Here is a 12647-nt window from a genome sequence, read left to right as displayed (position 1 = left end):
ACAATACGTTTGGGCCTGCCAGGTCTGACCGGCTTCCTCCCCTCCCAGCGGATCCAACTCACCACCAGGTGGTGATCGGTCGACAGCTCAGCCCCTTGCTTCACCCGAGTGTCCGAGACACATGGCTGAAGGTCACATGATACAACTACAAAGTCGATCATCGACCTCGGGCTCAGGGTGTCCTGGTACCATGTGTACTTATGGACACGCTTGTGCTCGAACATGGTGTTCGTGATGGACGAACTGTGACTAGCACAGAAGTCCAACAACTGAACACCACTCAGGTTCAGATCGGGGAGGCCGTGCTTCCTGATCACCCCCCTCTAGGTCTCACTGTCGCTGCCCACGTGGGCATTGAAATCCCCCAGGAGAACAATGGAGTCCCCAGTTGGAGCACTATCTAGTACCCCTCCCAAGGACTCCCAGAAGGTCGGGTACTCTGCACTGCTGCTCAGCCTGTAGGCCGAGACAACAGGGACAGACCTGTCCCTGACCTTTCAGTCAGGGTTTAGAATTCATCATAGTACAGAAACAGCATTGGTGAAGGTTACAAATGATCTTCTTATGGCCTCAGACAGTGGACTCATCTCTGTACTTGTTCTGTTAGACCTCAGTGCTGCTTTTGATACTGTTGACCATAAAATTTTATTACAGAGATTAGAGCATGCTATAGGTATTAAAGGCACTGCGCTGCAGTGGTTTGAATCATATTTATCTAATAGATTACAATTTGTTCATGTAAATGGGGAATCTTCTTCACAGACTAAGGTTAATTATGGAGTTCCACAAGGTTCTGTGCTAGGATCAATTTTATTCACTTTATACATGCTTCCCTTAGGCAGTATTATTAGACAGCATTGCTTAAATTTTCATTGTTACGCAGATGATACCCAGCTTTATCTATCCATGAAGCCAGAGGACACACACCAATTAGCTAAACTGCAGGATTGTCTTACAGACATAAAGACATGGATGACCTCTAATTTCCTGCTTTTAAACTCAGATAAAACTGAAGTTATTGTACTTGGCCCCACAAATCTTAGAAACATGGTGTCTAACCAGATCCTTCCTCTGGATGGCCAGATTACCCTGACCTCTAGTAATACTGTGAGAAATCTTGGAGTCATTTTTTATCAGGATATGTCATTCAATGCGCATATTAAACAAATATGTAGGACTGCTTTTTTGCATTTGCGCAATATCTCTAAAATCAGAAAGGTCTTGTCTCAGAGTGATGCTGAAAAACTAATTCATGCATTTATTTCCTCTAGGCTGGACTATTGTAATTCATTATTATCAGGTTGTCCTAAAAGTTCCCTGAAAAGCCTTCAGTTAATTCAAAATGCTGCAGCTAGAGTACTGACAGGGACTAGAAGGAGAGAGCATATTTCACCCATATTGGCTTCTCTTCATTGGCTTAGTGTTAATTCTAGAATAGAATTTAAAATTCTTCTTCTTACTTATAAGGTTTTGAATAATCAGGTCCCATCTTATCTTAGGGACCTAATAGTACCATATCACCCCAATAGAGCGCTTCGCTCTCAGACTGCAGGCTTACTTGTAGTTCCTAGGGTTTTTAAGAGTAGAATGGGAGGCAGAGCCTTCAGCTTTCAGGCTCCTCTCCTGTGGAACCAGCTCCCAATTCGGATCAGGGAGACAGACACCCTCTCTACTTTTAAGATTAATCTTAAAACTTTCCTTTTTGCTAAAGCTTAGACTGCTGGGGGTTCCCATGATGCACTGAGTGTTTCTTTCTCTTTTTGCTCTGTATGCACCACTCTGCATTTAATCATTAGTGATTGATCTCTGCTCCCCTCCACAGCATGTCTTTTTCCTGGTTCTCTCCCTCAGCCCCAACCAGTCCCAGCAGAAGACTGCCCCTCCCTGAGCCTGGTTCTGCTGGAGGTTTCTTCCTGTTAAAAGGGAGTTTTTCCTTCCCACTGTCGCCAAGTGCTTGCTCACGGGGGGTCGTTTTGACCGTTGGGGTTTTTCTGTAATTATTGTATGGCTTTGCCTTGCAATATAAAGCGCCTTGGGGCAACTGTTTGTTGTGATTTGGCGCTATATAAATAAAATTTATTTGATTTGACCTGTAGGGACGCGATCCTCTCGTTCACCGGGGTGAACTCCAACACATGGCGACTGAGCTGGGGAGCAATAAGCAGTGCTACGCCAGCTCTCCGCCTCAACCCGTGAGCAATGCCAGAAAAGTGGAGTGTCCAGCCCCTCTCCAGGAGTTGGTTACCAGAGCCCAAGCTGTGAGTGGACGTGAGCCCGACTATCTCTAGCCGGTATCTCTCAACCTCCCGCACAAGCTCAGGCTCCCCCCCCCCCCAGCGAGGTGACGTTCCACGTCCCAACAGCCAGAGGCTGTGAGTGCGGACCGGGCCGCCGGGCCACCTGCCCTCGACTGCCACCCATTCCTCTCTGCACCCGACCCCCATGGCCCCATCTGCAGGTGGTGAACCCACAGGAGGGCGGGCCCACGTTGCTCTTTTGGGCTGAGCCCGGCCTGACCCCGTGGGCTAAGGCCCGACCACCAGGCGCTCGCGCGCGAGCCTCAATCCCAGGCCTGGCTCCAGGGTGGGGCCTCGGCTCTGCCATACCGGGCGACGTCTCGGTCCTTGATTTTGTACTGGTCATGGGAGCTTCTGAACTGCCCTTAGTCTGACCCGTCACCTAGGACCTGTTTGCCTTGCAAGACCCTACCAGTGGCACAAAGCCCCAGATAACATAGCTCCTACGATCATCCGGGTACGCAAACTCCCCCACCACGATAAGGTGGCAGTTCAAGGGGGAGTTTAATTCTGATATGCATTGTACTTTTGTCTGAGGTAATCAGGTGTGAAGAATGAAATGGCCTTTTAGAGATCAATAAAGTTGTTTGAATCTTGAATCTTAAAATTAGAGCCCGAACGATATATCAGCTGGCCAGTATTATCGGCCTATATAAGCACTTTTCAAAGTACTCACTATCGGCCGAAATTTTGTCGATAGAACGCCAATAATTTCTCATAAACAGAACAGTTACTGAAATAATGTTTGTCGGTAATGTAAAATGTCCTTGCACCGTTTGTCCAGTAGATGGAGCTCTGACTCCATTCAACTGAGACCTGCTTACACCCCTGCTTAAATGTGTTCATCACCGACCCCCGTAGTTCGCCGTCACACTGCACTGATCGGCTGACAAAAGCATACAAGTAAGTTTATAAGGATGTTGTTTGTAATAACTTTGCAATTACATTCACCCCGCATTTCTCCCATTTCAATTCAACTCAGTTTGATTATATCAGTTTATGTAGTAATGTGTCAAATGTGCTTCATTGCGTCGGTCACGCTTTTAGCCCTTATTTCTAGTATGAAAAACTTTCGTTTACTGCTAAGAGGTTGAAACATTTAGATTCACTCTTCGTCCGGAAGGCTTCTGGGAATTACTACCATTCGCCATTAACCCTCTGGGGCCGACGCCATCATATACAACAGCTGGGACCAAGCTTTACTAAAGTGTAAATAACTTCTTAATGATATGAGATAGAAACTTATTTGTTTTTTTGCTGAAAAGTTAACTCCGCTGACTTTCGATCCACCATCAGCCATCTTGGTACTTCTCATAGAAGATGTGTGATGACGTGTGCAATGTGAGTGTCCAATCAGAATTGGTTCTCCGTCACAAGGTTTTCCACAATCCAATTGTAGAGCAGATTTACCTCATGTGATATGGAAAAGATCGTTTTCAGGAGTGATATCTTACTAGTTGGCCTGTTTGAATAGCCCCCTAACTGCTCCAATAAGCGCGCAATGCATCTGCGCATGCGTGGGCCAGACATAGTCAAAAATTCCAACTACTAAACATACACCGCCGCCATTGAATTTCATGTACAGTAGCGTTAGTGGACTGCAAAATTTAAGGCTTACAGGGATTGTTTTGAAGGCTTTAAGCACCGCATATAATGACAGGTGCGCACTGTGCTGTTTTCAACTGCTCGAACGGAATTTATCACCTTGAAAGGTGGCTGAAAATACACGATTGCAAGGCTCCACCGAGTCCACCCAAAGATGGAATGAAGAAGAAATGTGGTTGTAAACCTCTGTTCATTCTCTACAGTTTCCCCACAGAAAAGAAAGATCCAGACGGACGTAAAAGATGGACTAAAACTGTAAGTTTCTTGCACACATTTATTTTGTCAATATCATGAAACCGTGCCGAATTAATGTGGTTAATGGCGCCATTTTCGTGCATCGGCTGATGACTGTAATGTCGCCCAACTGACTGTAAAATGACACAGACTGTGTTGCTCTACATATGTTTTGCATTTTTTGAACTTGAAAATTGTTCTCTGTTATAAAGTTAATCAATATGAGGACAAAGCTTCAGCTTTTAGCTCATACCTTTTTTATTAAGGGTCCAAAAAAGAACATTTTATTCATTAAAATAAATAAATAAATAAAAATATCAGCTGATTTATCGGCTATCTGCAAATCAGCCTATTTATCAATTATCTGCATTTTTTTCATCCAAATATCGTTATCGTCATCGGCCTCAAAAAATCTATATCGGTCGGGCTCTACTTAAAATACATACTCAATAAATAAAGATAAATATAATGTGGAAGTAGCTTATTTGTACAGGCAATATATACACTCAACAAAAATATAAACGCAACACATTTGGTTTTGCTCCCATTTTGTATGAGATGAACTCAAAGATCTAAAACTTTTTCTCCACATACACAATATCACCATTTCCCTCAAATATTGTTCACAAACCAGTCTAAATCTGTGATAGTGAGCACTTCTCCTTTGCTGAGATAATCCATCCCACCTCACAGGTGTGCCATATCAAGATGCTGATTAGACACCATGATTAGTGCACAGGTGTGCCTTAGACTGTCCACAATAAAAGGCCACTCTGAAAGGTGCAGTTTTGTTTTATTGGGGGGGGATACCAGTCAGTATCTGGTGTGACCACCATTTGCCTCATGCAGTGCAGCACATCTCCTTCGCATAGAGTTGATCAGGTTGTCAATTGTGGCCTGTGGAATGTTGGTCCACTCCTCTTCAGTGGCTGTGCGAAGTTGCTGGATATTGGCAGGAACTGGTACACGCTGTCGTATACGCTGGTCCAGAGCATCCCAAACATGCTCAATGGGTGACATGTCCGGTGAGTATGCCGGCCATGCCACGTGGTCTGCGGTTGTGAGGCTGGTTGGATGTACTACCAAATTCTCTGAAACGCCTTTGGAGACGGCTTATGGTAGAGAAATGAACATTCAATACACGAGCAACAGCTCTGGTTGACTTTCCTGCTGTCAGCATGCCAATTGCACGCTCCCTCAAATCTTGCGACATCTGTGGCATTGTGCTGTGTGATAAAACTGCACCTTTCAGAGTGGCCTTTTATTGTGGACAGTCTAAGGCACACCTGTGCACTAATCATGGTGTCTAATCAGCATCTTGATATGGCACACTTGTGAGGTGGGATGGATTATCTCAGCAAAGGAGAAGTGCTCACTATCACAGATTTAGACTGGTTTGTGAACAATATTTGAGGGAAATGGTGATATTATGTATGTGGAAAATGTTTTAGATCTTTGAGTTCATCTCATACAAAATGGGAGCAAAACCAAAAGTGTTGCGTTTATATTTTTGTTGAGTGTGTGTGTGTGTATATATATATATATGTTAGAAAAGTATATGTATAAGTAAGTATAAGCATATGTCTGGTAGAAAAGTATCCAACCTTTTTATTTATTTCATAAACCTGATGGATTTGAATCGCGTGTGCTTGCATGAGCCAACCTTGAACCTTCGTGCGCATGCGTGAATTTTTTTCACGCCTGTCCATTGCGTCATTTGCTTGTAAGCAGCCTTTGTGTGAGGATGGGTGGAGTCTCTCGTCGTTTTTTCTTTGCAAGGAAATGGCAGAACGACTGGAGCAGCGCGACTGCATCAAATTTTGCCAGAAACTGGGCGACAGCCAGGTGGAAACCATTCGGTTTATTCAGATGGCTTTCGGTGACAATGCTATGGGCATCACACAGATTAAGGAGCGGTACAACGGGTTTAAAGACAGCCGCACAACGGTGGAGAGCACGTCGTGCTCCAGGTGGCCATCAACATGCTGAAATGACCAGATCATTTCCAAAGTGAATGCTGTGGTGATGTCGGACCGCCGTGTGACTATCCGAGAAATTGCGGAAGAGGTGGGCTTCAGCACTTTTTTGGCACATTCCACTGTGAAAGAAGATTTTGACATGAAAAGAGTTGCAGCGAAATTCATCGACACGAAGCTGATGGTGCAGCAAAAGCGCCTTCGTGTTGAAGCCTCACAGGACATGTTGTGACATGCCCAGCTCTTCCACCATTCGGAAGATTCAGACGGCTTTCGGTGGATTTTCAGTCGTGTGACTATCCGAGAAATTGTGGCGGTCTGAAAGGGCCTTAAAGTCCCTGTCACTACTTGTCGATTTAGCCAATGTATGCCGGCCATATTAAAAAACACTGGCATATGCTACCGTACATCTAATATGTTATGGGTACGTTTTGTGTAAGTTAAGAGCAAATTTCTTGTAATTTACTCATAAGTCAAAATACATCCATTAATGCTGTCCATTGATTGACTGAAAGCTGGGATCCTCATGCAAACAAACTGTTTCAAATATTAAAACCATCACAAGGAGTAATTATAACATCTTACCGATTCATTTCAGTGGGATTCATCATCACAGTTTGATGAAAGCATATCCACATAAAGCCTCCTGTTTTTCTAAAACGACGGCAGAAAATACTTAAATTCCTTGTCCTGGCTGAAGAAATGTTGCTCCATGCCACAGCTGCTCCATCAGATCATGGTTTCTGCACCGGAGGTAGTCCATCAGGTTATTGTGTTATGGCTGGGCCGATCCGGGAATGGCACAGTCTGCTATTTTTTTTTCAGTTTATTTTCATTTATATAGTGCCAAATCACAACAGAGTTGCCTCAAAGTGCTTCACACAGTTAAGGTCTAACCTTACCAACCCCCAGAGCAACAGTGGTAAGGAAAAACTCCCTCTGAGGAAGAAACCTCAAGCAGACCAGACTCAAAGGGGTGACCCTCTGCTTGGGCAATGCTACAAACATAAATTACAGAACAATTCACAGAACAATTCACGGACGAATATACAAGAAATGCTATTGGCGCACAGGACAGGAGGATCGCCAACACGAATATATCTCCCATCTCTGGATGGAGCTGCACCATAAACAGAGAAAAAACAGAATCAGGCATCAGAAAGACAAAAAATACTGTATAATTTGTCAGCATTAAACAACAAGAAAAACAGAAGAAATACTAAGGTGATCGCAGGCCATTAGCCCTAAGCTTCACTAAAAGACCCCGAATTTAGGTAAAGTTGAGGCCACAGCCCGCTCCAGTTACTAATAAATGAATTAAAAGAGTAAAAAGCATAAAACAAAACTGTACCAGCCATATGAAAGGGAAAATAAGTGCGTCTTAAGTCTGGACTTGAAAATCTCTACAGAATCTGACTGTTTTATTGATGCAGGGAGATCATTCCACAGAACAGGGACACGATAAGAGAAAGCTCTGTGACCCGCAGACTTCTTATTCACCTTAGGGACACAAAGTAGTCCTGCACCCTGAGAACATAAACCCCGGGCCGGTACGGAGAACCTTAAAATCTGATCTCACTGTGACAGGAAGCCAGTGAAGGGATGCCAAAATGGGTGTAATGTGGTTGTACTTTCTGCTTCGTGTCAAAAGTCTGGCTGCAGCATTTTGAATCAATTGGAGACCCCTAATGCTAGACTGCAGTAAACCAGAAAATAGAACATTGCAGTAGTCCAATCTAGAAGAGATAAATGCATGGATCAGGGTCTCAGCATCAGCCATAGACAGGATGGGATGAATCTTTGCTATATTTCCCAGGTGGAAGAAAGCAGTCCTAGTAATATTTCTAATGTGGAGGCCAAAGGACAACGAAGGATCAAAAATTACCCCAAGGTTCCTCACTTTGTCAGTGTGATGTATGACACACGAACCGAGGCTGAGCGTTAACTGGTCAAATTGATGCCGATGTCTCACTGGACCAAGAACCATCATTTCACTCTTATCAGAGTTTAAAAGTAGGAAGTTTCTAGACATCCAACTTCTCACTGCTGCAAGGCAATCTTCTAAGGATCTTAAGTGAACGAGATTACCAGCAGTTATCGGCATGTATAACTGAGTATCATCTGCATAGCAGTGAAAGGTAATCCCAAAACGCCCCAATATGTGCCCAAGGGGTGCTATATAAAGGGAGAAAAGCAGGGGGCCTAAGACAGACCCCTGTGGAACCCCAAATTTAATGTCACTAAGGTTAGAGTTAGTGTTGCTGTACTAAACACAATGAGAACGACTGGTCAAGTATGACGTCAGCCATGCTAGGGCACTCCCAGTAATCCCAAAATGATTTTCCAGCCTATCAAGTAGAATATGATGATCCACTGTATCAAATGCAGCACTGAGATCTAACAGCAACAGAACCATAGTGGTGTCCGAATCCATTGTAAGCAGAAGATCATTCGCCACTTTAGTGAGAGCCGTCTCTGTGTCTGATATTTAAAATTACTTAGTGAACTTATTTCGTATCTTACGCGGTGCTTTTGACAAGACCGAGCTGAAAAGAGCTCCTCCACTCCGGTGAGGTTTATTTATTTATTTATTTATTCATTAACTATTTGTGTGCTCTTCGTTTTGTTGGTGATATAAAGTCAGTTCAAAAACTTTGCTCCTACTGAACGTGGTGCTTTTGAGAAGAATACAGTGAACAAGGCTGACATATTATTTCCCTGTTTGCCATCACTGGATGTTTGCATGAATCACCAAGTTCATACACTGACACACACACACACACACACACACGTATAGCTGAACACACAAAGTAGCCTATATTAATATTTTTATTGAATATGGCTGCATGCAGTATCTGACACTTTCTTACTGCAGTTCATAAAGATAAATTGGTCAGTAGAACAACCTCTCTCTCCCTCTTACACAGTCACTCAGTCAGACACACATGCACATACAGACAGACACACGCACCTTAATGAATATTGTTTAACTTTCGGTGGAAAAAATGCCAAGAATGTTAGGCAGTAAAATTAAATAAATAATTGAAAAAAAAATCACAGTTTGATCATTAAAAAAATAAAAAAGAAAGTTGTGTTGAGTATGACAACTCTTGTTCATGCATACTTAGTAGTTAATAATTTCCTACTACATTGAATGTCAATTCTGAGGCTGTTCTGTTATTCATTCGTACACTTAAGAATATTCGTTCTGAGTTTATAAAAAAAACTTGTTTTGTAAATAGTTCTAATTTTGTAATCAAAATCATTGATTTGACTCTCAATTCTGAGGCTGTTCTGTAAATATTCATTCATGCACTTAAGAATATTCATGTTCTGAGTTCATAAAACACTTGTTCTGTAAATACTTCTCTTACTTTTGTGATCAAAAACATTGATTTGAATCTCAATTTTGAGGCTGTTCTGTCAATAGTTTTCAAATAAACAATAAATATAGCAACTTCTGATCAATCCATATTCATTTCAGACTTAAAATAATGTACTGATTTAAGCCCCGCCCATTTCTGGTTAAACCACACCCACTTCCGTTTTAGGTCCCTCCCACTCCGAATACAGATATGGATACAAATAATTTAGATGACTGAACAGATAGAGATAGAGATAGTGGTGTACTTGCTCATCCCATGCATGTAACACCAGGCAGTCAACTCTCACTCTCTGACCACGTAGGTGATGATATTTCATATGAATCCTCACCACCAATAAAATTCATCTTCATCTCATAGTGCCATCTTGCTTCACTGCTGTGTCCGTCTCGACATCTCACAGGTCAGGCCCAGATCCAGACACAGGAAAATTCAAACCGGATCAAAACAAACATCGCGTCAGTCCAGTCAAGTCGATGATCATGGCATCCAGGAAAAAAGTTGTTGTGCAAGGAAAATTGGGCGCTTATTTCAGCAAGAAACGGTGAGTGGTTTCTAAATAGGTTTCAGACAATAGTGTGGTTTGAAAGGTATTCTATGATGACTGAAATTACATTTTCCATGGTTTTCCGACTAAAATCGTTGGTCAGTCGATGGCCGAACTTGGAAAAAACCCCACTCGCTCAGTCGCGTCGATTGTTGATGCCGTCGATATCGGACATGCCACATGCATTGATTGTAAATGTATTTAATTTATCCGTAAATCATCATGGAAGTATGCCTGGTTTAAGTGTATTTATGCCACACACAAACATTCAGATAGGAAAACATTTTATTTATTTACTAAATACATGTATCCGAACGAAGGCACTCATTCGGTCATGTGGCATAGGACACTTTCTGATAATCAAAGAAATTAAATCATTGTGGACACACAGAACTTTCTTCATATTTTAAATACACTGTAAATTGGTCGTTATATTTTTCTTCTAGAGCGAAGAAATACTGTTAGAAATAAATTCTATAAAATTCCAAAAACTACACTGTAAATTTGTAGATCTATTTTTTTCTTCTGGAGCGAATAAATATTAAAAATAAATTTTATAAAATTCTAAAATCTACACTATAAATTTGCAGATCTACTTCTCTACTACTCTGGAGCAAATAAATAAATTCTGCAAAATTTTAAAAACTTGCTTATTTTTAAATTATAGGGAAGTTCCACAGCCATGTGATACACTAATAAAATAAAATACGAATAAAAGAATGAAGATTATTAACTAACAAGACACATATGATTTTTATTTTATCATTGGGCAAAAATGCATCTGTCAGATTTTCACTCTGGATCCAGCCCTGCTGGTGTCTCAGGTTTTGTGACATTTTCATGATCTCTTGGCACTGGAGAGAGTAGAATATGCACTTCCACTATCTATTGTCGCAGATGCTGCCAAGATGGTCAATACTGCTGGCACACCCATAATTCTGACTGGATGTTTGCATGAATCACCAAGTTCACACAGATCATTATAAAATAAATAGTCTTACAGACCACTGACACACATACACACATATAGCTGAACACACAAAGTAGTCTATATTAATATTTTTTATTGAACATGGCTGAATGCAATATCTGACATTTTCTCACTGCAGTTCATAAAAATATACTCAACAAAAATATAAACGCAACACTTTTGGTTTTGCTCCCATTTTGTATGAGATGAACTCAAAGATCTAACACTTTTTCCACATACACAATATCACCATTTCCCTCAAATATTGTTCACAAACCAGTCTAAATCTGTGATAGTGAGCACTTCTCCTTTGCTGAGATAATCCATCCCACCTCACAGGTGTGCCATACCAAGATGCTGATTAGACACTATGATTAGTGCACAGGTGTGCCTTAGACTGCCCACAATAAAAGGCCACTCTGAAAGGTGCAGTTTTATCACACAGTACAATGCCACAGATGTCGCAAGATTTGAGGGAGCGTGCAATTGGCATGCTGACAGCAGGAATGTCAACCAGAGCTGTTGCTCATGTATTGAATGTTCATTTCTCTACCATAAGCCGTCTCCAAAGGCGTTTCATAGAATTTGGCAGTACATCCAACCAGCCTCACAACCGCAGACCACGTGTAACCACACCAGCCCAGGACCTCCACATCCAGCATGTTCACCTCCAAGATCGTCTGAGACCAGCCACTCGGACAGCTGCTGAAACAATCGGTTTGCATGACCAAAGAATTTCTGCACAAACTGTCAGAAACCGTCTCAGGGAAGCTCATCTGCATGCTTGCCGTCCTCATCGGGGTCTCGACCTGACTCCAGTTCGTCGTCGTAACCGACTTGAGTGGGCAAATGCTCACATTCGCTGGCGTTTGGCATGTTGGAGAGGTGTTCTCTTCACAGATGAATCCCGGTTCACACTGTCCAGGGCAGTTGGCAGACAGCGTGTGTGGCGTCGTGTGGGTGAGTGGTTTTCTGATGTCAGTGTTGTGGATCGAGTGGCCCCTGGTGGCGGCGGGGTTATGGTATGGGCAGGCATCTGTTATGGACGAAGAACACAGGTGCATTTTATTGATGGCATTTTGAATGCACAGAGATACCGTGACGAGATCCTGAGGCCCATTGTTGTGCCATACATCCAAGAACATCACCTCATGTTGCAGCAGGATAATGCATGGCCCCATGTTGCAAGGATCTGTACACAATTCTTGGAAGCTGAAAATGTCCCAGTTCTTGCATGGCCGGCATACTCACCGGACATGTCACCCATTGAGCATGTTTGGGATGCTCTGGACCGGCATATATGACGGCGTGTACCAGTTCCTGCCAATATCCAGCAACTTCGCACAGCGATTGAAGAGGAGTGGACCAACATTCCACAGGCCACAATTGACAACCTGATCGACTCTATGAGAAGGAGATGTGTTGCACTGCATGAGGCAAATGGTGGTCACACCAGATACTGAATGGTATCCCCCCCAATAAAACAAAACTGCACCTTTCAGAGTGGCCTTTTATTGAGGACAGTCTAAGGCACACCTGTGCACTAATCATGGTGTCTAATCAGCATCTTGGTATGGCACACCTGTGAGGTGGGATGGATTATCTCAGGAAAGGAGAAGTGCTCACTATCACAGA

This window comes from Thalassophryne amazonica, chromosome 1 (assembly GCF_902500255.1).
Source record: "Thalassophryne amazonica chromosome 1, fThaAma1.1, whole genome shotgun sequence".
Taxonomy (NCBI): domain Eukaryota; kingdom Metazoa; phylum Chordata; class Actinopteri; order Batrachoidiformes; family Batrachoididae; genus Thalassophryne; species Thalassophryne amazonica.
The sequence above is the reverse complement of the archived record's forward strand: the minus strand, read 5'-3'. Positions refer to the sequence as shown.